Source organism: Capra hircus, assembly GCF_001704415.2.
Source record: "Capra hircus breed San Clemente chromosome X unlocalized genomic scaffold, ASM170441v1, whole genome shotgun sequence".
In the NCBI taxonomy this organism is placed as follows: Eukaryota; Metazoa; Chordata; class Mammalia; order Artiodactyla; family Bovidae; genus Capra; species Capra hircus.
The window spans coordinates 14,310,479-14,333,025 of NW_017189516.1; positions in this window are offsets into that span (position 1 = coordinate 14,310,479).

Genomic DNA, 22,547 nt, shown 5'->3' on the forward strand with positions numbered 1-22,547 from the left:
TGGCTCATTGGAAAAGATCCTGATGCTGGGAAAGATTGAAGGTGGGAGGAGAAGCGGGTGACAGAGGATGAGATGGTTAGATGGCATCACCGACTCAGTGGACATGAGTTTGAGCAAGCTCCAGGAGTTGATGAAAGATGGGGAAGCCTGGCATGCTGTAGTCCATAGAGTTGCAAAGAGTCGGACATGACTGAATGACAGTACAACAGCAATGTTGTTTTTGTCCTTGCTGCTATTGGATTGTGGTTTTTCTTGCTTCTTCTCTCTGCCCTCTTGTAGATGAGTCTAAGAGGCTTGTATAAGCTTCCTAACAGGAGAGACTCATGGTACAGAAAACTGGGTATTGCTCTGGTGGGCAAGGCCTTTCTCAGTAAACTTTAAGTTTTTGCTTATATGTGGAATTGAATTCTGTCCCTGTTATTTGTTTGGTCTGAAACGACTCAGTCCTGGGGTCTATGGGCTCTATGGTAGAGTTAATGGTGACCTTCAATAGGGCTTACTCCATTAGGTGCCTTCCAGGAGTTCTACTGCCAATTCCCCCATCACTGCGATTAGCCACTGTCAACCAACTCCACCACATTAGACCCTCCAGTGTTAGCAGATAGTTATAGTTCAGTGTCCTGTGGGTTCACTGCCCCTTTTCCCTGGGTCTTGGTATGTACAAGGTTTTGTTTGTGTCTTCTGAAAGTGGAATACATCTTCCCACAGTCCTGTGGAAGTCTTGTGGATCTAATTCCACAAGGACCCTTAAAAGTCAACCCCTTTACCTGGGGTTGCCCAGTCCCTTTGCCAGATCCCTAGGCTGGGAAGTCTGACATGAGTCTCAGAACCTTAAAAACAATGGGAAAACTTCTTTGCTATTATTGTTCTCCAGATTGTGGGTCACCCATCTGACAGGTATGGTATTTGATTTTATCATGTTTGCACCCCTCCTACCATCTCATTGCAGCTTCTTCTGTGTCTATTAGACATGGGGTATTTATTGCTGTATTCCAGCATCCTCTTGTTAGTTGTTTCAGCAGCTAGTTGTGATTTTGGTGCTCTCCCAGTAGGAGATGAGTGCATGTCCTTCTACTCTGCCATCTTGAACCAGAAAGATTGAGACTCAACTTTAGGTTTAAGGACAAGTAAAGGCTGGAAGTAAGTGGGAGTAAAAAGATATGTCATGTAAATGATAATCAAAGGAAAGTAGAGGTGGCTACACATACATTAGACAAAATTGGCTAAGAAAAATCTGTCAAAAGAGGAAAAATAGGTCATTACATAATGATAAAAGGATCAATTCAAAAGGACAATATAGCAATTATAAATATATATGCACCCAATATAAGAACACTATATAAAGCCAACATTAACACAATTAAAGGGAGTAATAGACAGTAATAATATAATATTAGGGAACTCTGATACTGCTTTTTCCATAATGCATAGGTCATCGAGATAGAAAATGAACAAAGAAACAGCACACTCTAATAGCAATGTAGATCAATTTCGTCTAACAGATTTACAAAGAATATTCCATCTAGCAGTAGCAGAATGTGCATTTCTTTCAAATGCACACAAAACTTCCTCTAGGAAAGATCACAAAGTTGGTCACAAAGAAAGCATTAAAATTTTAACAAGGTAGAAATTATTCCAATCATATGTTTTGACCTCAATGGAATAAAACTAGAAATCGGTAACCAAAGAAGGGAGAAAAAGTCACAAACATATGGAAATTGAAAAAAGCATGCTCTTTTTTCTTTCTTTTAAAACAGAAGACCAATTTTTCCAATAACAATTTATTTAATAAAAATTGAAATATAGCTTACATGAAGTACATACATATTATATGAATAGCTCAACATACTTTTGCATATGAATATATTTTGTAATCAATATCTACAGAAAAATATAGACAGTTCCATTACTTCAGAGGGCTCCCGCATACAAGGGTGATCATTATAAATAATACACTCCTGAAAAAACCTTTGGATCAGAGAATAAGTGAAAGCATAAATTAGAAAATAGCTTCAGTTCAGTTCAGTTTAGTTCAGTCGCTCAGACATGTCCGACTCTTTGCAACCCCATGAATCACAGCACACCAGGCCTCCCTGTCCATCACCAACTCCCAGAGTTCACTCAAATTCATGTCCATCAAGTCAGTGATGCCATCCAGCCATTTCATCCTCTGTCATCCACTTCTCCTCCCTCCCCTAATCCCTCCCAGCATCAGAGTCTTTTCCAATGAGTCAACTCTTTGCATGAGGTGGCCAGGGTACCGGAGTTTCAGCTTTAGCATCAGTCCTTTTAATGAACACCCAGGAATGATCTCCTTTAGAATGGACTGATTGGATCTTCTTACAGTTCAAGGGACTCAAGAGTCTTCTCCAACACCACAGTTCAAAAGCATCAATTCTTCAAAGCTCAGCTTTCTTCACAGTCCAACATTCACATCAATACATGACCACTGGAAAAACCATAGCCTTGACTAGAAGGACCTTAGTTGGCAAAGTAATGTCTCTGCTTTTCAATATGCTATCTAGGTTGGTCATAATTTTCCTTACAAGGAGTAAACGTCTGTTAATTTCATGGCGGCAGTCATCATCTGCAGTGATTTTGGAGCCCAAAGAAATAAAGTCTGACACTGTTTCCACTGTTTCCCCATCTTTTTCCCATGAAGTGATGGGACCAGATGCCATGATCTTCGTTTTCTGAATGTTGAGCTTTAAGCCTTTTCCACTCTCCTCTTCCACTTTCATCAAGAGGCTCTTTAGTTCCTCTTCACTTCCTGCCATACGGGTGGTGTCATCTGCATAGCTGAGGTTATTGATATTTCTCCTGGGAATCTTGATTCCAGCTTGTGCTTCTTCCAGCCAGCATTTTTCATGATGTACTCTGCATGTGAGCTAAATAAGCAGGGTGACAATATACAGCCTTGACGTACTCCTTTTCCTATTTGGAACCAGTCTGTTGTTCCATGTCCAGTTCTAACTGTTGCTTCCTGACCTGCATACAGGTTTCTCAAGAGGCTGGTCAAGTGGTCTGGTATTCCTGTCTCTTTCAGAATTTTCCACAGTTTATTGTGGTCCACACAGTCAAAGGCTTTGGCATAGTCAATAAAGCAGAAATAGATGTTTTTCTGGAACTCTCTTGCTTTTTCCATGATCCAGAAGATGTTGACAATTTGATCTCTGGTTCCTCTGCCTTTTCTAAAACCAGCTTGAGCATCTGGAAGTTCATGGTTCACGTATTGCTGAAGCCTAGCTTGGAGAATTTTGAGCATTACTTCACTAGCTTGTGAGTTGAGTGCAATTGTGCAGTATTTTGAGCATTCTTTGGCATTGCCTTTCTTTGTTATTGGAATGAAAATTGACCTTTTCCAGTCCTGTGGCCACGGCTGAATTTACTATCAAAACCAAAAATACAACATACTGAACTTACAAGTATAGCAAAATCAGTGATGAGAAGGCAATTTATAGTGATGAACAATTACACTGAAAATATTAATAAAGATTTCAAATTTAAGCTTTATTTTATACCTCGAAAAAGTAGAGAAAATCCTAAACTGAAAACTAAGAAAGGAAAGAAAACAGCAATTAGAGCCGAAATAACTGAAATTAAAAATAGAAAAACAATTTAAAAAATGACAAAACTAGAAGTTTGTTTTATGAAAGATTAAAAATGAAAAATATTTAGCTTCACTAAACATGAAAAAAAGATAAAATATCAAAATAAATTAAATCACATATGAAAGAGGAGACATTACAATTGATGGATGGCTCAGAACTGGAAAAGATTATGTGAGACTATTATGAACAATATGTGTCAACAAATCAGACAACCTAGAAGAAATAGATAAATTTGTAGACTTACCACTTACTAAGAGCATATTATACAAAAATAGAAATTCTGAGCAAACTGATATTGAAATAGGATATTTAAATAATATGAAAAATATCCTCCAACAAAGAAAAGACCAGTACCTGATGGTTCCACTGGTGAATTCTACCAAACATTTAAACAAAATTAATGCCCATTCTTAAAAGCTCCCAAAATATAGACGATGAGGTAATACTTCCAAATTCATTTTGTGAGACCAGTATCACAATGATACCAAAACTGAAAAATATAAAATTAAAGAAACTACAAACCCAAATCTTTGAAACCATACATGCAAAACCCTCAACAAAATATTATAAAACCAAATTCAATAGTACATTAAAGGATCATGTACTGTGAAAAATTTGGATTCATCCATGTGATTTAAGAATGATTCAACAAACAGTAGTTCCCCCTCATTTTTATTTTATGAAGTATTAAATGGAAAATTCTAGAAATATGTTAAAAATCTGTAAGTTTTAATTTGGCATCTGAGCGGCACTGGAGTGGCAGCTGCGTGGTGCTGGAGTGGCTGCTAGGAGATACCCCACTTTCAAGGGCAAAGGAGAAGCCCCACCAAGATGGTAGAAGGGGCAAATTTGCATTTAGAATCTAACCAGATTCCCATCAGAGATGTTCAGAAGGCTCAAACAAACTGTGTGTGCACCAGGACAGAGAGACCCCAGAGAGAGTGAAACAGAACTTTGTTTGAACATCTCCTGGGGAGGTACAGGTCAGCAGTGGACTGCCACAGGGACAGGGGCTCTGGTTTGCAGCAGACTTGGGTATGGCATAAGCCCTCTTGGAGGAGGTCACCATTAACCCCACTATAGAGTTGCCAGAACTTACACAGAACTGGGAAATAGACTCTCAGAGGGCAGAAACAGAAACTTGTGCACACCAGGACCCAGGAGAAAGAAGTAGTGATCCCACAAGAGACTGGCTCAGACTTTCCTGAGATTGTCCAGGAGTCTCCAGCAGAAATGTGTGTTGCTGGTGGAATGCTGGAGGGTGGGGACAATGAGTGTAGCAGCATATGCATGGGACATTTTGAAGGAAGTCACCAATATCTTCATTACCTCCACCATAGTTTGATCCCAGGTAAATAACAGGAAGGGAACATGGCTCCAACTATCAAGAGAAATTGGATTAAAGATTTACTGAGCATGGCCTGTCTGCCCCATCAGTAAAAAAGACCAAGTTCCTCCCTCAGTCAGTCTCTCCCATCAGGAAGTTTCCATAAGCCTCTTTTCCTTCTCCATCAGAGGGTTGCTGCTGCTGCTAAGTCGCTTCAGTCGTGTCTGACTCTGTGAGACCCCATAGATGGCAGCCCACCAGGCTACAGTGTGCCTGGGATTCTCCAGGCAAGAACACTGGAGTGGGTTGCCATTTCCTTCTCCAATGCATGAAAGTGTAAAGTGAAAGGGAAGTCTCTCAGTCATGTCCAACTCTTCGTGACCCCATGGACTGCAGCCCACCAGGCTCCTCCATCCATGGGACTTTCCAGGCAAGAGTACTGGACTGGGATGGCATTGCCTTCTCCCCCATCAGAGGGTAGACAGACTGAAAACCACAATCACAGAAAACTAACCAACCTGATCACATGGACCACAGCCTCGTCTAACTCAATGAAATTAAGAGCCATGCTATGGCCACCCAAGATGGACGGGTCATGGTGGAGTGTTCTGAAAAACTGTGGTTCACTGGAGAAAGGAATGGCAAACCACTTCAGTATTCTTGCCTTGAGAATGCCAAGAACAGTATGAAAAGGTGAAAAGATAGGACAGTGAAAGATGAAATGCCCAGATTGGAAGGTGTCCAATATGCTACTGGAGATTACTGGAGAAATAACTCCAGAAAGAATGAAGAAATGGAGCCAAAGAAAAAACAACACCCAGTCGTGGCTGTGGCTGGTGATAGAAGCAAATTCTGATGCCACAAAGAGCAATATTAAATAGGAACATGGAATGATAGGTCCATGAATCAAGGCAAATTGGAAGTGGTTAAACAGGAGATGGTAAGAGTGAAAGTCGATATTTTAGGAATCAGCAAACTAAAAAAGACTGGAATGTATGAATTTAATTCAGATGACCATTATACCTACTACTATGGGCAAGAATCCCTTAGAAGAAATAGAGTAGTCATAGTGAACAAAAGAGTCGGAAACAGAGTACTTGGATGCAGTCTCAAAAATGACAGAATGATCTCTGTTCATTTCCAAGTCAAACCATTCAATATCACAGTAATGCTTTAGAAGCTGAAGGTGAATGGTTCTATGAAGACCTAAAAGACCTTCTAGAATGAACACCAAAAAAAGATGCCCTTTCCATTATAGGAGACAGGGATGGAAAAGCAGGAAGTCAAGAAACACCTGGAGAAGCAGACAAATTTGGCCTTGGAGTACAGAATGAAGTAGGGCAAAGGCTAATAGAGTTTTGCCAAGAGAACACACTGGTCATAGCAAATACCCTCTTCCAACAACACAAGAAAAGGCTCTACACATGGACACCACCAGGTGGTCAACATTGAAATCAGATTGATTATATTCTTTGCAGCCTAAGATGGAGAAGCTCTATACAGTCAGCAAAACAAGAGTGGGAGCTGACTGTGGCTCAGGTCATGAACTCTTTATAGCTATATTCAGACTTAAATTGAAGAAAGTAGGGAAAACTACTAGACCATTCAGGTATGACCTAAATCAAATTGCTTACGAGAAACAGATTCAAGGGACTAGATCTGATAGGCTGCCTGAAGAACTATGGATGGAGGTTCATGACACTGTACAGGAGACAGGGATCAAAATCATCCCCAAGAAAAAGAAATGCAAAAATCAAAATGGCTGTCCTTGGAAGCCTTATAAATAGCTGAGTAAAGAAGAGAAGTGAAAGCAATGGAGAAAATGAAAGATATACTCATTTGAATGCAGAGTTCCAAAGAATAGCAAGGAGAAATAAGAAAGTTTACCTCAGTGACTGGTACAAAGAAATAGAAGGAAAAATAGCATGGGAAAGACTAGAGATCTCTTCAAGAAAATACGAGATATCAAGGGAACATTTCGTGCAAAGATGGGCATAATAAAGGACAGAAGTGGTGTGGACCTAACAGAAGAAGAAAGTATTAATAAGAGGAGACAAAAATACACAGAAGAACTATACAAAAGTGATCTTCATGATCCAGATAATCAAAATGGTGTGATCATTCACCTAGAGCCAGACATCCTGGAATGCAAAGTCAAATGGGCCTTAGGAAGAAACACTACGAACAAAGCTAGTGGAAGTGATGGAATTCCAGTTGAGCTATTCCAAATCCTAAAAGATGATGCTGTGAAAGTGCTACACTCAATATGCCAGCAAATTTGGAAAATTCAGCATAGGCCACAGGATTGCAAAAGGTCACTTTTCATTCCAATCCCAAAGGAAGGCAATGCCAAAAAATACTCAAGCTACTGCACAATTGCACTCATCTCAAATGCTAGTAAAGTAATAGTCAAAATTCTGCAAGCCAGGCTTCTACAGTACGTGAACCTTGAACTTTCAGATGTTCAAGATGGATTTTAAAAAGGCAGAGAAACCAGAGATCAAATTGCCAACATCTGTTAGATCATTGAAAAAGCAAGAGAATTGCAGAAAAAAACATCTACTTCTGCTTTATTGACTATGCCAAAAACCTTTGATTGTGTGGACCACAATAAACTGTGAAAATTCTGAAAGAGATGGGAATACCAGACCACCTGACCTGTCTCTTGAGAAATCTGTATGCAGGTCAGGAAGCAACCATTAGAACTGGACATGGAACAACACACTTGTTCCAAACTGGGAAAAGAGCATGTCAAGGCTGTGTATTGTCACCCTGCTTATTTAACTTATATGCAGAGTACATCATGAGAAATGCTGGACTGGAAGAAGCACAATCTGGAGACAAGATTGCCAGGAGAAATATCAGGAGTAACCTCAGCTATCCTGATGACACCACCCTTATGGCAGAAAGTGAAGAAGAACTGAAGACCCTCTTGATGAAAGTGAAAGAGGAGAGTGAAAAAGTTGGTTTAAAGCTCAACATTTAGAAAACTAAGATCATGGCATCTTGTCCCATCACTTCATATAAAATAAATGGGGAAACAGTGACAGACTTTATTTATGGGGGCTCCAAAATCACTGCAGATGGTGACTGCAGCCATGAAATTAAAAGACACTTGTTCCTTGGAAGAAAAGCTATGACCAACCTAGATAGAATATTAAAAAGCAGAGACATTACTTAGCCAACAAAGGTCCGTCTAGTCAAAGCTTTGGTTTTTCCAGTAGTCATGTATGGATGTGAGGATTGGACTGTGAAGAAGGCTGAGCACCGAAGAATTGATGCTTTTGAACTGTGGTGTTGGAGAAGAGTCTTGAGAGTCCCATGAGCAGCATGGAAATCCAATCATTCCATCCTAAAGGAAATCAGTCTTGAATATTCATTGGAAGGACTGATGCTGAAGCTGAAACTCCAATACTTTGGCCACCTGATGCGAAGAGCTGACTCATTGGAAAAGACCCTGATGCTGGGAAAGATTGAAGGTGAGAGGAGAAGGGGACGACAGAGGATGAGATAGTTGGATGGCATCACCGACTCAATGGACATGAGTTCAAGCAAGCTCCAGGAGTTGATGAAGGACAGGGAGGCCTGGGGTGCTCCAGTCTGTGGGATTGCAGAGTCAGACATGACTGAGTGACTGAACTTAACTGAACTGTAGTTTTAAATTGCATGCTATTGTGAGTAGTGTGGTGAATCCCATGCCATTTTGCTCAATTTTCCCAACATTGTGAACATCTTCTCCTGACATCCAATCATTAACTGACCTGTAGTTTTAAATTGCATGCTATTATGAGTAGTATGATGAATCCTATGCCATCTTGCTCAATTTTCCCAACATTGTGAACATCTGCTCCTGACATCCAATCATCCAATCCATCATCATGAATCCATGATATTGAATTATCTGAAATAGATTATCCACACTCTGATGTGTTGGAAAGTCGATAGTAACCTAGTGTTATACTACAATGCCTACATTATTCACCTCATTTCATTTTATTATGTAGGCATGTTACCACCTCAATCCTCACAATAAGAGTGACTACAGTATAAGAAAAATTTTCTTCTCAAGCTTTGAACAATGCCCTTTTATTTACTTGAAGGCAAACATGTTATATTCTTCAGTTCAGTTCAGTTCAGTTGCTCAGTCATGTCTAACTCTCTGCAACCCACTGAACTACAGCACACCAGGCCTCCATGTCCATCACAAACTCCCGGAGTTCACTCAAACTCATGTCCATCCAGTCGGTGATGCCGTCCAGCCATCTCATTCTCTGTTATGCCTTTTCCCTCCTGCTGCCAATTCTTCCCAGCATCAGAGTCTATTCCCATGACTCAACCCTTCGCATGAGGTGGCCAAAGTATTGGAGTTTCAGCTTCAGTATTAGTCCTTCCAATGAACACCAGGGACTGATCTCCTTTAGAATGAACTGATTGGATCTCCTTACAGTCCAAGTGACTCTCAAGAGTCTTCTCCAACACCACAGTTCTAAAGCATCAATTCTTCACCGCTCAGCTTTCTTCACAGTCCAGTTCTCACATCCATACATGACCATTGGAAAAACCATAGCCTTGACTAGATGGACTTTATTGGCAAAGTAATGTCTCTGCTTTTTAATCTGTTATCTAGGTTGGTCATAAATTTTCTTCCAAGGAGTAAGCGTCTTTTAATTTCATGGCTGCAATCACCATTTGCAGTGATTTTGGAGCCAAAAAAAATAAAGTCTGACACTGTTTCCACTGTTTCCCCAACTATTTCCCATGAAGTGATGGGACCAGATGCCATGATCTTCATTTTCTGAATGTTGAGCTTTAAGTCAATTTTTTCACTCTCCTCTTTCACTTTCATCAAGAGGCTTTTTAGTTCCTCTTCACTTTCTGCCATAAGGGTGGTGTCATCTGCATATCTGAGGTTATTAATATTTCTCCTGGCAATCTTGATTCCAGATTATGCTTCTTCCAGCCCAGCATGTCTCATGATGTACTCTGCATATAAGTTCAATAAGCAGGGTGACAATATACAGCCTTGACGTCCTCCTTTTCCTATTTGGAACCAGTCTTTTGTTCCATGTCCAGTTCTACCGTTGTTTCCTGACCTGCATATAGGTTTCTGAAGAGGCAGGTCAGATGTTCTGGTATTCCCATCTCTTTCAGAATTTTCCACAGTTTATTGTGATCCACACAAGCTTGTATTCTTATGCCCCGAAAAAACTACAAAATTAATAAATTTGTGTACTGTAACAGTGGAAATTAATTTTTGTTTCTAAATATTTTACAATTTATTTATACATTTTAATTACAGGGTAATTAAATTATTGTAATGGCTTCTGCCATACCTCAACATGAATTGGCAACAGGTACACATGCATCCCCTGGATCTTGAATCACACCTTCCATGTTCATGTTCTGCCTGTTTTCTACTGAGTTTTATATTTTATGGTCTTACAATTAGCCATAAATTCACTTTGAATTTATCTTTGTATATGGTGTTAGAAAGTATTCTTATTTCATTCTTTCACACTTAGTTGATCATTTTTCTCAGCACCCACACACCCACACACACATCAGTTAGAACTAATGAATGAATTCAGTAGAGGTACAGGATGCGAAAATCAGGTTTGTTTCTGTATACCAAAAACCAAACTATCCTATAAACATTTTTTACAATCCCAATCCCATTTATAACAGCATCAAAAATTTAAAATATGTTTTCAACAATGGTGTTGAACAAATGTAAAACTATGAAACGTTTGCTGCTGCTGCTAAGTCGTGTCAGTCGTGTCTGATTCTGTGCGACCCCATAGATGGCAGCCCACAAGGCTCTGCCGTCCCTGGGATTCTCCAGGCAAGAACACTAGAATGGGTTGCCATTTCCTTCTCCAATGCATGAAAGTGAAAAGTGAAAGTGAAGTCGCTCCATCGTGTCTGACTCTTTGCGACCCCATGAACTGCAGCCCACCAGGCCCCTCCGTCCATGGGATTTTCCAGGCAAGAGTAATGGAGTGGGATGCCATTGCCTTCTCCAATGAAACGTCTAGAAGATAACAAAGGAGAAAGTCTCAGTGATCTTGAGTGTGGATATATCTTTTTAGATAAAGCGTTAAAGACATAATTCATGAAAGAGAAAATTAATAAGCTGGACTTCACTAAATGAAAAACTTCTGCTCTGAAAAAGACATTATGAAAGGAGAGTAAAAACAATTCATAGACTGATAGAAAATATTTGTAAAAGATACATCTGTAAAAGTACTGTTATCCAAAATACACAAAGAATTCTTCAAACTCAACAGCAAAAATAAATAATAAATAAATAAAAACACACACAAAAAAGCAAACAAAACACGTGGCCCAATTAAATAAAAAAGGACCCATGTATTTACCAGATATCTTATCAGAGAAGATATGCAGATGATTAATCAGCATACTGAAAGATGCTTCACTTCACATATCAACATGAATATGTGCTAAGTTACTTCAGTCGTATTTGACTCTTTGAGACCCTATAGACTATAGCCTGTTAGGCTCCTCTCTCCATGGGATTCTCCAGGTAAGACTACTGGAGGGGGTTGATATGCCCTTCTCCAAGGAATCTTCCCAACCCAGGTACTGAACCTGCATCTCTTCAGTTTAGTTCAGTTTCTCAGTCGTGTGCGACTCTTTGCGACCCCATGAACTGCAGCACACCAGGCTTCCTTATCAACACCAACTCCTGGAGCTTGCTAAACTCATGTCCATCGAGTTGGTGATGCCATCCAACCATCTCATCCTGTGTCATCCTCTTCTCCTCCTGCCTTCAATCTTTCCCAGCCTCAGGGTCTTTTCAAATGAGTCAGTTCTTTGCATCAGGTGGTCAAAGTATTAGAGTTTCAGTTTCAGGATCAGTCCTTCCGATGTATATTCAGGACTGATTTCCTTTAAGGTTGACTGGTTTGATCTCCTTGCAGTCCAAAGGACCCTCAAGAGACAGTGATATTTGTCTCATAGAATGAGTTTGGAAGCACTCTGCTTCAATGTTTTGAACAGTTTGAGAAGAATATGTGTTTAAATATCTTTTTTAAATATTTAGCAGAACTTACCTATGAAAATATCTGATCATGGACTTCTACTTGTTGGGAGTATTTTTTAAATTACTGATGTAATTTCACTATTGGCAATTGTTCAATTCATATTTTTATCTTTCTTCCTGATTCCAATTTGGAATATTGTAGTTTTCTAGGAATTTATCCACTGTGTCTAAGTTGTCCATTTGATTGACATATAATTATAATTCTCTGTATTTCCATGGTGTTGTGTGTGACCTCTCTCTTTTTGTTGTTGTTTTATGTCTTTATTAACAGGAAGAAAAAATGGGTAACAACGCTTCAGACTTTATTGAAACATAGAAATGGCAACAAGGGCACCCACAAGTGACAGACATGGACAGGTATGGTCCTTAAGGTCTAGCTCAAAGGTCATGCTGGAGGGTGTGGGTGACATTGATGTAACTTCTCTTTAATGTTTTATTTTATTTCTTGGATGCTCTTTTTTTTCTTGGAGTCAAACTGAAGATTTACTGTATCTTTTTCTTCCAAGTTTTTCTTAGTTTCATTGATTTTTTCTATTGTTTTATATAGCCATTATTTTATGTATTTCTGACCTGATTTTTATTATTTATTTTCTCCTATGAACTTTGAGTTTTGTTTGTTCTTCTCTTAATTTTTGCTTGTCTGTAAAACTATCTCTCATTCAAATCTGAATGATATTATTGGCCTTACACTTTTTATTCTTATATCACTTTATATTCTGTCACTCCCTTCTGATCTGCAAAGTCTGAGCTATAAGAAAGAGAAATATTTCATAGGAACTGGGAATGTTAGGTCCATGAATCAAGGTAAATAGACGTGGTCAAAAAGGAGATGGCAAGAGTGAACATCAACATTTTAGGAATCAGTGAATTAAAATGGACTGGAATGGGTGAATTTTATTCAGATAACCATTATATCTACTACTGTGAGCAAGAATCCCTTAGAAGTGGGGTAGCCTTTATACTCAAGAAAAGAGTCCAAAATGCAATACTTGGGTGCAGTCTCATAAATGACAGAATGATCTTTGTTCATTTCCAAGGCAAACCACTCAGTATCTCAGTAATCCAAGTTTATGCTCCAACCAATAACACTGAAGAAGATGAAGTTGAATGGTTCTAAGAATAATTACAAGACCTTCTAGAACTACCACTCAAAAAGGACATCATTTTCATCATAGGGGACTGGAATGGAGAAGTAGGAAGTCAAGAGATACATGGATTAACAGGCAAGTTTGGCTTTGGAGTACAAAACAAAGCAGAATGAAGACTAATAGAGTTTCGCCAAGATAACGCATTGATCATAGCAAACAGCCTCTTCCAACAACACAAGAGAAGACTCTACACATGGACATCACCAGATGGTCAGTAACAAAATCACACTGATTATATTCTTTGCAGCCAAAAAGGAAGAAGCTCTATACATCTATACAGTCAGCAAAAAAAAAAAAAAAAAAAGGCCAGGAGCTGACTGTGGTTCAGATCATGAACTCCTTATTGCCAAATTCAGACTTAAATTGGAGAAAGCATGGAAAACCACTTGATCATTCAGGTATGACCTAAGTCAAATCCCTTATTATTATACAGTGGAAGTGACAAATAGATTCAGGGGATTATATCTGATAGAGTGCCTGAAGAAATATGGAAAGAGTTTTGTGACATTGTACAGGACGCAGTACCCAAGACCATCCCCAAGAAAAATGAATGCAAAAATGGAAAATGGTTGTATGAGGAGGCCTTATATACAGCTGAGAAAATAAGAGAAGCAATAGGCAAAGGAGAAAAGGAAAGATATATCCATTTGAATGCAGAGTTCCAAAGAATAGCAAGGAGAGATAAAAAAAGCCTTCCTCAGTGAACAATGCAAAGAAATAGAGGAAAACAATTGAATGGGAAAGACTAGAGATCTCTTCAAGAAAATTAGAGATACCAAGGAGACATTTAATGAAAGATGGCACAATAAAGAACAGAAATGGTATGGACCTAACAGAAGCAGAAGATATTAAGAGGTGTCAAGAATACACAGAAGAATTCTACAAAAAAGGTCTTCACGATCCAGCTAATCACGATGGTGTGATCACTCACCTAGAGCCAGACATCCTGGAATGCGAAGTCAAGTGGGCCTTAGAAAGCATCACTATGAACAAAGCTAGTGGAGGTGATGGTATTCCAGCTCAACTATTTCAAATCCTAAAAGATGATGTTGTGAAAGTGTTGCACTTAGTATGCAAGCAAATTTGGAGCTCAGCAGTGGCCACAGGACTGGAACAGGTCAGTTTTCATCCCAATCACAAAGAACGGAAATGCAGAGAATGTTCAAATACCACACAATTGCACTGAACTTCCATGCTAGCAAAGTAATGCTCAAAATTCTGCAAGCCATGCTTCAACCGTACGTGAATCATGAACTTCCCGATGTTCAAGCTGGATTTAGAAAAGGCAGATGAACCAGAGATCAAATTTTCAGCATCTATTGAATCATTGCAAAAACAAGAGAGTTCCAGAAAAACATCTACTTATGCTTTATTCTCTACGCCAATCTCTTTGATTGTGTGGATTACAACAAACTGTGGAAAATTCTTAAAGACATGGGAATACCAGACCTCCATACCTGCCTCCTAAGAAATCTGTATGCAGGTCAAGAAGCAACAATTAGAACCAGATATGGAACAATAGACTGTTTCCAATTTGGGAAAGGAGTAGATCAATGGTGCATATTGTCACCCTGTGTATTTAACTTATATTCAGAGTACATCATCCGAAATGCCAGGCTGGATGAAGCACAAGCTGAAATCAAGTTTGCTGGGAGAAATATCAAAAATCTATGTCTTTTCTAGTACTATTGTATGGATGTGAGAGTCGGACTATAAAGAAAGCTGAGCAAAGAAGAATTTATGCCTTTGAACTGTGATGTTGGAGAAGCCTCTTGAGAGTCCCTTGGGGCGCAAGGAGATCAAACCAGTCAATCCTAAAGGAAATTAGTCCTGAATATTCATTGCAAGGACTGATGCTGAAGCTCCAATACTTTGACCACCTGTTGCAAATTGCTGACTCATTGGAAAAGACCCTAATGCTGGGAATGATTGTAGGCAGGAGGAGAAGTGGATGACAAATTGTTGAATAGCATCACCAACTTGACGGACATGAGTTTGAGCAAGCTCCAGGAATTGGTGATTGACAAGGAAGCCTGGAATGCTGCAGTCCCTGGGGTTGCAAAGGGTCAGACAGGACTGAGTGACTGAACTGAATTGTACTGATAGTTTCCTTTGCTGTGCAAAAGCTTTTAAGTTTAATTAGGTCCCATTTGGTAATTTTTACGTTTATTCCATTACTCTACGAGGTAGGTTATAGAGAATCTTGCTGTGATTTATGTCAAAGTGTGTTCTATCTATGTTTTCCTTAAAGAATTCTATAGCTTCTGGTCTCATATTTAGGTCTTTAATCCATCTTGAGCTTATATTTGTATGTAGTATTCAGAAGTATTTTAATTTCATTCTTTTACACATAACTCCAGTTTTTCCAGTACCGTATATCAAAGAGACTATTTTCTCCTTTGTATATTCTTGTCTCCTTTGTCTTTGTGACTCACATGGTAAAGAATCCACCTGCAATGCTGGAGACCTTGGTTCAATCCTTGCATTGAGAATATCCCCTAGAGCAGGGCACAGCAACCCACTCTAATATTTCTGACTGGAGAATCCCATGGACAAAGGAGCTTGGTTGGCTATATTCCTTCGGGTTACAAAGAGTCAGACGCAATTCAGTAATACTTCACTTTGTCAAAGATAAAGTGCCCATAGTTGTGAGGGTTTAATAATAAAATGTTGTAAAACAATTGTCCTCCAATGAAAAATAAATAAATAAATAAAAGACAGCAGCTATGTCTAACAAATAGTATTTGAAAATAATGTTTGGTCCATAATGTGACCTCTTTGCTTTACTGCACTTTTCATTCAGTATTATTGATGTATTCATCTGTTTTCAGCACTTTTAAGTCTTGAACTTTTTAGTAGCATGTTCTAATCTTGGTTACATAAAAATCACAAGTACATGTCTATAAAGAAAAAAAAAAAAAAAAGAAGAAAAAGAAGCTGCAGCAAGTTATCCAGAAGATCTAGCAAAGAAAATTGAAGAAGGTGACTACATTTAAAGAAAGATTTTCAGTGTAGATGAAATGGCCTTACATTAGAAGAAGATGCCATCTAAGACTTTCAGAACTAGAGCAGATAAGTCAATGACTGACTTCAGAGCTTCAAAGGAAAGTCTGGTTCTCTTGTTAGGGGCTAATGTGGGTGATAACTTTAAGTTGCAGCCAATGCTAATTTATTATTCCAAAAATCTTAGGGCTTTTAAGATTTATTCCAAATCTAAATTCCCTGTGCTCTCCAAATGGGAAAACAAGACTTGAATGACCACACATCTGTTTACAACATGGTTTACTGAATATTTACAGAATATTTTAAGCCTACAGTTGAGAGCCATAGCTCTCAGAATTGAAAAAAAAAAAACTTTCTTTCAAAATATTACTGCCAGTGATAATGCATCTAGTCACCTAAGAGCTCTAATGGTGTTGTACAGTGTTAATAGTGTTGTTTTAATGCCTGGTAACACAGCATGCTGGTGGCTCAGTTGGTAGAGAGTCCGCCTGCAATGCAAGAGACCTGGGTTCGATACCTAGGTTGGGAAGATTCCCTGGAGAAGGAAATGGCAACCCACTCCAGTATTCTTGCCTGGAGAATTCCATGGACAGAGGAGCCTGGTGGGCTAGAGTCAATGGAGTCACAAAGAGTAGGACACAACATGGATTCTGCAGCCCATGGATCAAGGAGTAAAATTCAATGTTGAAGTATTATTTAAGAAATACATTTTGTAAGGTCATATCTGCTATACATGGGGTTTCTCTGATGGATCTGGACAAAGTAAATTGGAAATCTTCTGGAAAGGATTTATCTTTTAAAATACCATTAAGAACATTTGTGATTCATGGGAAGAGGTCAAAATATCAACATTAATAAGAGATTGGAAAAAAGTTGACTCCAATCCTCATAAATGACTTTCAATGGTTCAATACTTTGATGTAGAACATAAATGCAGATGTGGTAAAAAATAGCAAGAGAACTAAATATGGAGACCTTAGATGTGACTGAATTGGTGCAATATAATGAAACTTTAAATGATGAGGAGTTGCTTCTTATGGATGAGCAAAAACAAGTGGTTTCTTGAGATGGAAAGTACTCCTGATGAAGATGTGAATATTGTCAAAATGCTAAGATAATATTTAGAATTTTTAGAACATGAAAGCAAAATCTTCTATTAGCAAAAAAGCTACAACTCTCTGAAGGTTGAAATGATGATTAGCACTTTCATCAATAAAGTATTTTTAAATTATATTATGTACATTATTTTTTAGACATAATGCTGTTGCACTCTTAGTAGACTACACAATATCATAAGCATAACTTTTACTTGTACTGTAAACCCAAAATAATAGTGTGACTCATTTTATTGTGGTGGTATGGAACTGAAGTTGCAATATCTCTGTTCCCTGTGGTTTAGACAGTAAAAAATTCATTTTCAATGCAGAAAACACAGGTTCTATCCCTGCATCAGGAAGATCCCCTGGAGAAGGAAACGGCAACCCAATCCTGTATTCTTGCCTGGGAAATCCCATGGACAGAAGAGCCTGGCGGTCTATGTCCATGGGGTTACAAAGAGACATTACTGAATGACTAACACAGTCACTTTTTGTCATGTTTATATAGTTACGTTTTTTGCAAGATGATAAGAGCTCTAGAAATGGATAGTGGTGATGGCTGCAAAACAATGTGAATATAAATAATACCACTAAACTGTGCATTTAAAATGGTTAAGATGGTAAATTTAACATTGTTTTACCACAAAAATGATTTAAATGGTAAATGTCATATTATGTGAATATCACAATTGTTTTTTTTTTTTTAATTTCAAAGTGGAACTACAATTCTTACCTTGTAGTATTGGCAGGTGTCAGTAATATTCTGTTTGTATAACAGCAGAATGTTTGCCTTAGAGTAGGCGTTCAACCATTGTTTTAATTTCTTTGTTTTTTAAACTTTTATTTTGTATTTCAGTTCAGTTCAGTTCAGTCGCTCAGTCGTGTCCGACTCTTTGCAACCCCATGAATCGCAGCACGCCAGGCCTCCCTGTTCATCACCATCTCTCGGAGTTCACTCAGACTCATGTCCATCGAGTTTGTGATGTCATCCAGCCATCTCACCCTCGGTCATCCCCTTCTCCTCCTGCCCCAATCCCTCCCAGCATCAGAGTCTTTTCCAATAAGTCAACTCTTCGCATGAGGTGGCCAAAGTTCTGGAGCTTCAGCTTTAGCATCATTCCTTCCAAAGAAATCCCAGGGTTGATCTCCTTTAGAATGGACTGGTTGAATCTCCTTGCTGTCCAAGGGACTCTCAAGAGTCTTCTCCAACACCACAGTTCAAATGCATCAATTCTTTGGTGCTCAGCCTTCTTCACAGTCCAACTCTCACATCCATACATGACCACAGGAAAAACCATAGCCTTGACTAGACGGACCTTAGTCTGCAAAGCAATGTCTCTGCTTTTGAATATGCTATCTAGGTTGGTCATAACTTTTCTTCCAAGGAGTAAGTGTCTTTTAATTTCATGGCTGCAGTCACCATCTTCAGTGATTTTGGAGTCCAGAAAAATAAAGTCTGACACTGTTTCCACTGTTTCCCCATCTATTTGCCATGAAGTGATGGGACCGGATGCCATGATCTTCATTTTCTGAATTTTGAGCTTTAAGCCAACTTTTTCACTCTCCTCTTTCACTTTCATCAAGAGGCTTTTTAGCTCCTCTTCACTTTTTGTATTTGGGTGTATATAATTAAGAATAGTTACAGTTTCAGGTGAACAGTGAGGGGACTCAGCCATATATATACATATATCCATTCTGCCCTGAACGTCCCTCCCATTCAGGCTGCCACATAACATTGAGCAGAGTTTCATGTGCTGTACAGTAGGTCTTTGTTGGTTATCCATTTTAAATATAGCATCGTGTATCTTTCTATCCCAAACTCCCTTACTATCCCTTCTCCCCATTCTTCCTCCTGGCAACCATAAGTTCATTCTCTAACTCTGTGAGTCTCATTCTGTTTGGTAAGTTAATTTGTAACATTTCTTTTATATTTCACATGTAAGGGGGTGTCATACAATATTTCTCCTTCTCTATCTAACTTACTTCACTTGTTATGACAACCTCTAAGTACATCTATGCTGTTGCAAATTGCATTACTTCATTCTGTTTAATGACTGTGTAATATTCCACTGCACATATGCACCACATCTTCTTTATCTATTCCTCTGTTGATGGACTTTTAGGTTAGCTTCACGTCTTGGCTATTGTAAACAGTGCAGGAATGAACATTGGGGTGCATATATACTTTCAGATCATGTTTATCTCTAGATATATGCCCAGGAGAGGGATTACACGGCCATTGCTGTTGCTGTTCACCCACCCAATTATGTCCGACTCTTTGTGACCATCTGGACTGCAGCACTCCAGGCCTCTCTGTCCCTCACCATCTCCTGAAGTTTGCCCAAGTTCATGTCCATTGCATCAGTGATGCTATCCAGCCATCATATCCTCTGAGGACCATATGCTAATTCTATCTTTAGTTCCTTCCATCTTTTTCTTCATCTCCCTTCTCACCCTGTTGTCCATATATCTAAGTTCATGACTTAGACTGTCAGTCCTCCCACTTCTCAACAGACTCCTTTCTCCTTGGTTCTTTGCTTTACTTCTTCTTTCTCTCATTTATTTTCTTATTATAAGGAACATCAAGGACTTATGAGAATGCTTCAACTGTTTTACTAGGTGGCAAAACCACAATGCTCTCTTCCAAAGTCTCCCATAGCAATGTACATATCCAAATATGTCAATCATTATTACTTGAGCTATAAGGGTGACGCATGGAATTGTGCAAGTCATTTATTTCAAAATGGTGCCTGGCTGAGAAGGTGAATTGGGTCAATGTGCCCTGGGATAGATCTGAATTCAAGAGGTGCCTATTTTTAATTCACAGAAAGTTACTATAAGAACCAGTGTCATCACAATATTGTAATTATCCTCCAATTAAAAATAAGATAAAATTTAAAAGAGAACCAGTGCCAGCAAGGTGCATGTGTAATTAAAATATTACTGAGCCTTGGGGTTATAATTGAGGTACTCAGTGTCTAGAGAATGAAGACTTAAAATCATAGCAGATTCATGTTGATGTATGGCAAAACTAATACAATATTGTAAAGTAATTAGCCTCCAATTAAAATAAATAAATTTATAATAAAAAAATTAGCAATGAAAGTATAGATGATAACAGCCATCTTAACAATAATTGTCCTCCACATGGATCCAATGTTAGGGGTAGAAAAGATGTTTTTAAAAGACATCCTAATGGACTGCAAGGAGATCAAACCAGTCCATTCTAAAGGAGATCAGCCGTGGGTGTTCTTTGGAAAAAATGATGCTGAAGCTGAAACTCCAGTACTTTGGCCACCTCATGCAAAGAGTTGACTCACTGGAAAAGACTCTGATGCTGGGAGGGATTGGGGGCAGGAGGAAAAGGGGATGACACAGGATGAGATGGCCAGATGGCATCACCGACTCAACGGACATGAGTTTGAGTGAACTCCAGGAGATGATGATGAACAGGGAGGCCTGGCGTGCTGCGATTCATGGGGTCGCAAAGAGCAACCTGAGCGACTGAACTGAACTGAACTGAATAAATAAACTCCAGATATTTCAAAAAGAAAAAAAAAATCATAGATTCTTGAAGGAGGAAAAAAAAAAAAGGAAACAAACCTCTTACAAGTCCCATAGATGATGGGAAAGGACAGTTCTTGAATCTCAAAAAGAAAGTGATATTTCTCACTTAGGACTCCAGGCCATGTCTAACAGAGAAAGCATGGTTGTAGGGGCCAGCACATAGGGATGAAGAGGTTACTTTGGGAAAGAATGGAGAAACTATTAGGATAACAACTTGGATAACAACAAATTTTGTAGGCTGAGGTTTCTTCAAGGTAAGATAAAATCAAGTCTGTTTTTACCTAGAAACCTATACCAAGCAAATCATCCAGACTAAGATCATCATACATAACAAGTGTTCTCATCTGCTTTTCATACTGTTCATGTGTTGGAAAGATTGAAGGCAGCAGGAGAAGGGGACGACAGAGGATTAGGTGGTTGGATGGCATCACTGACTCGATGGACATGAGTTTGGGCAAGCTCCGGGAGTTGATGATGGATAGGGAAACTTGGCATGCTGCAGCCCATGGGGTCACAGTCAGACGCGACTGAGCGAGTGAACTAAACTGAACTCATCTGTTTGTGCTTCCATTTTTCCTTTTTCAATTTTCTTAGTTATTTAGTAAAGCTCTTTCCAAAATATACATGTCCACAAAAGAGCCAGTTTAGCTGAGCTAATGTTGAGGTGCCTAGCAGTAGTAGAATAGGTGTAGCACTTCTAAGATACAATAGTTGTCTTGCCGTGTTCTAGCTGGAATATTGGACAAGGCAGAATGTTGAAAAAGCTAAGAATATAAATGTACCCTTAGGAAAGGGTTCTTAATCTGAGTTCTCTTAAGCTCTGACAATGTGTGGAAAATTGCACTTAGGTTGCATGTGTACATTTTGAAGATGAGGATGGAGATAAAGTCCACAAATATCCTCAGATTTGAAACAAAAAACACTAGCCTCCCCTAGAACAGTAATAGAAATTCCTTCCTATAAACCCAGATACTTATCGTAGTGTATATGCTTCCATGCTACTCTCTCTATTTGTCCCACCCTCATCTCTCCCCCATTGCTCCTGTGTTCATGAGCATATATACTACCATATATAAAATAGATAGCCACTTGGAATTTGCTGTATGACTGAGGGAACTCAAACTGGGGCTTCATAATAACCTAGAGGGATAGGAAAGGGGTGGGAAGTAGGAGAGAATTCAAGAGGGAAGGAACATATGTATACCTATGGCTGATTCATGTTGATGTATGGCAGAAACCAATATAATATTGTAAATCAATTATCCTTCAATTAAAAATAAATATATACATTTTTAAAACCAGGTACTTTGGATAAACACCAGATATATTTTTTTTGAGATTTGGATTTTAGATTGAGCATGCCACAGACTTGCTGTATTAGATCCTCTAGACCTCATGTTGCATATCTGTAAAATAAGGAAGTGGATTACAAGATTTACAAGGGCCCTTAAAGTTCTAAAGATTTAATTTTGTAAGAATAAATTGTCCTGATTTGCCAAACTCCTTGGGATGACTCTCTAAGTTCAATTTGTATAAATACAATCAGATAAGACACTGTTCAGCATTTTATCAATAGCTTAATTTGGCTTTGCTTTTATGCTCCTTCATCCCCTAAAGTCCCATGAAATGGAAGAAGGTTGTGGGAGGATTGACTTTTCAATTCAGCCTCAGTCTATGTTCAGGCTTTATATGGCTAGGCCATGGTTTGATTTTTTTATCCTGTACTGACCG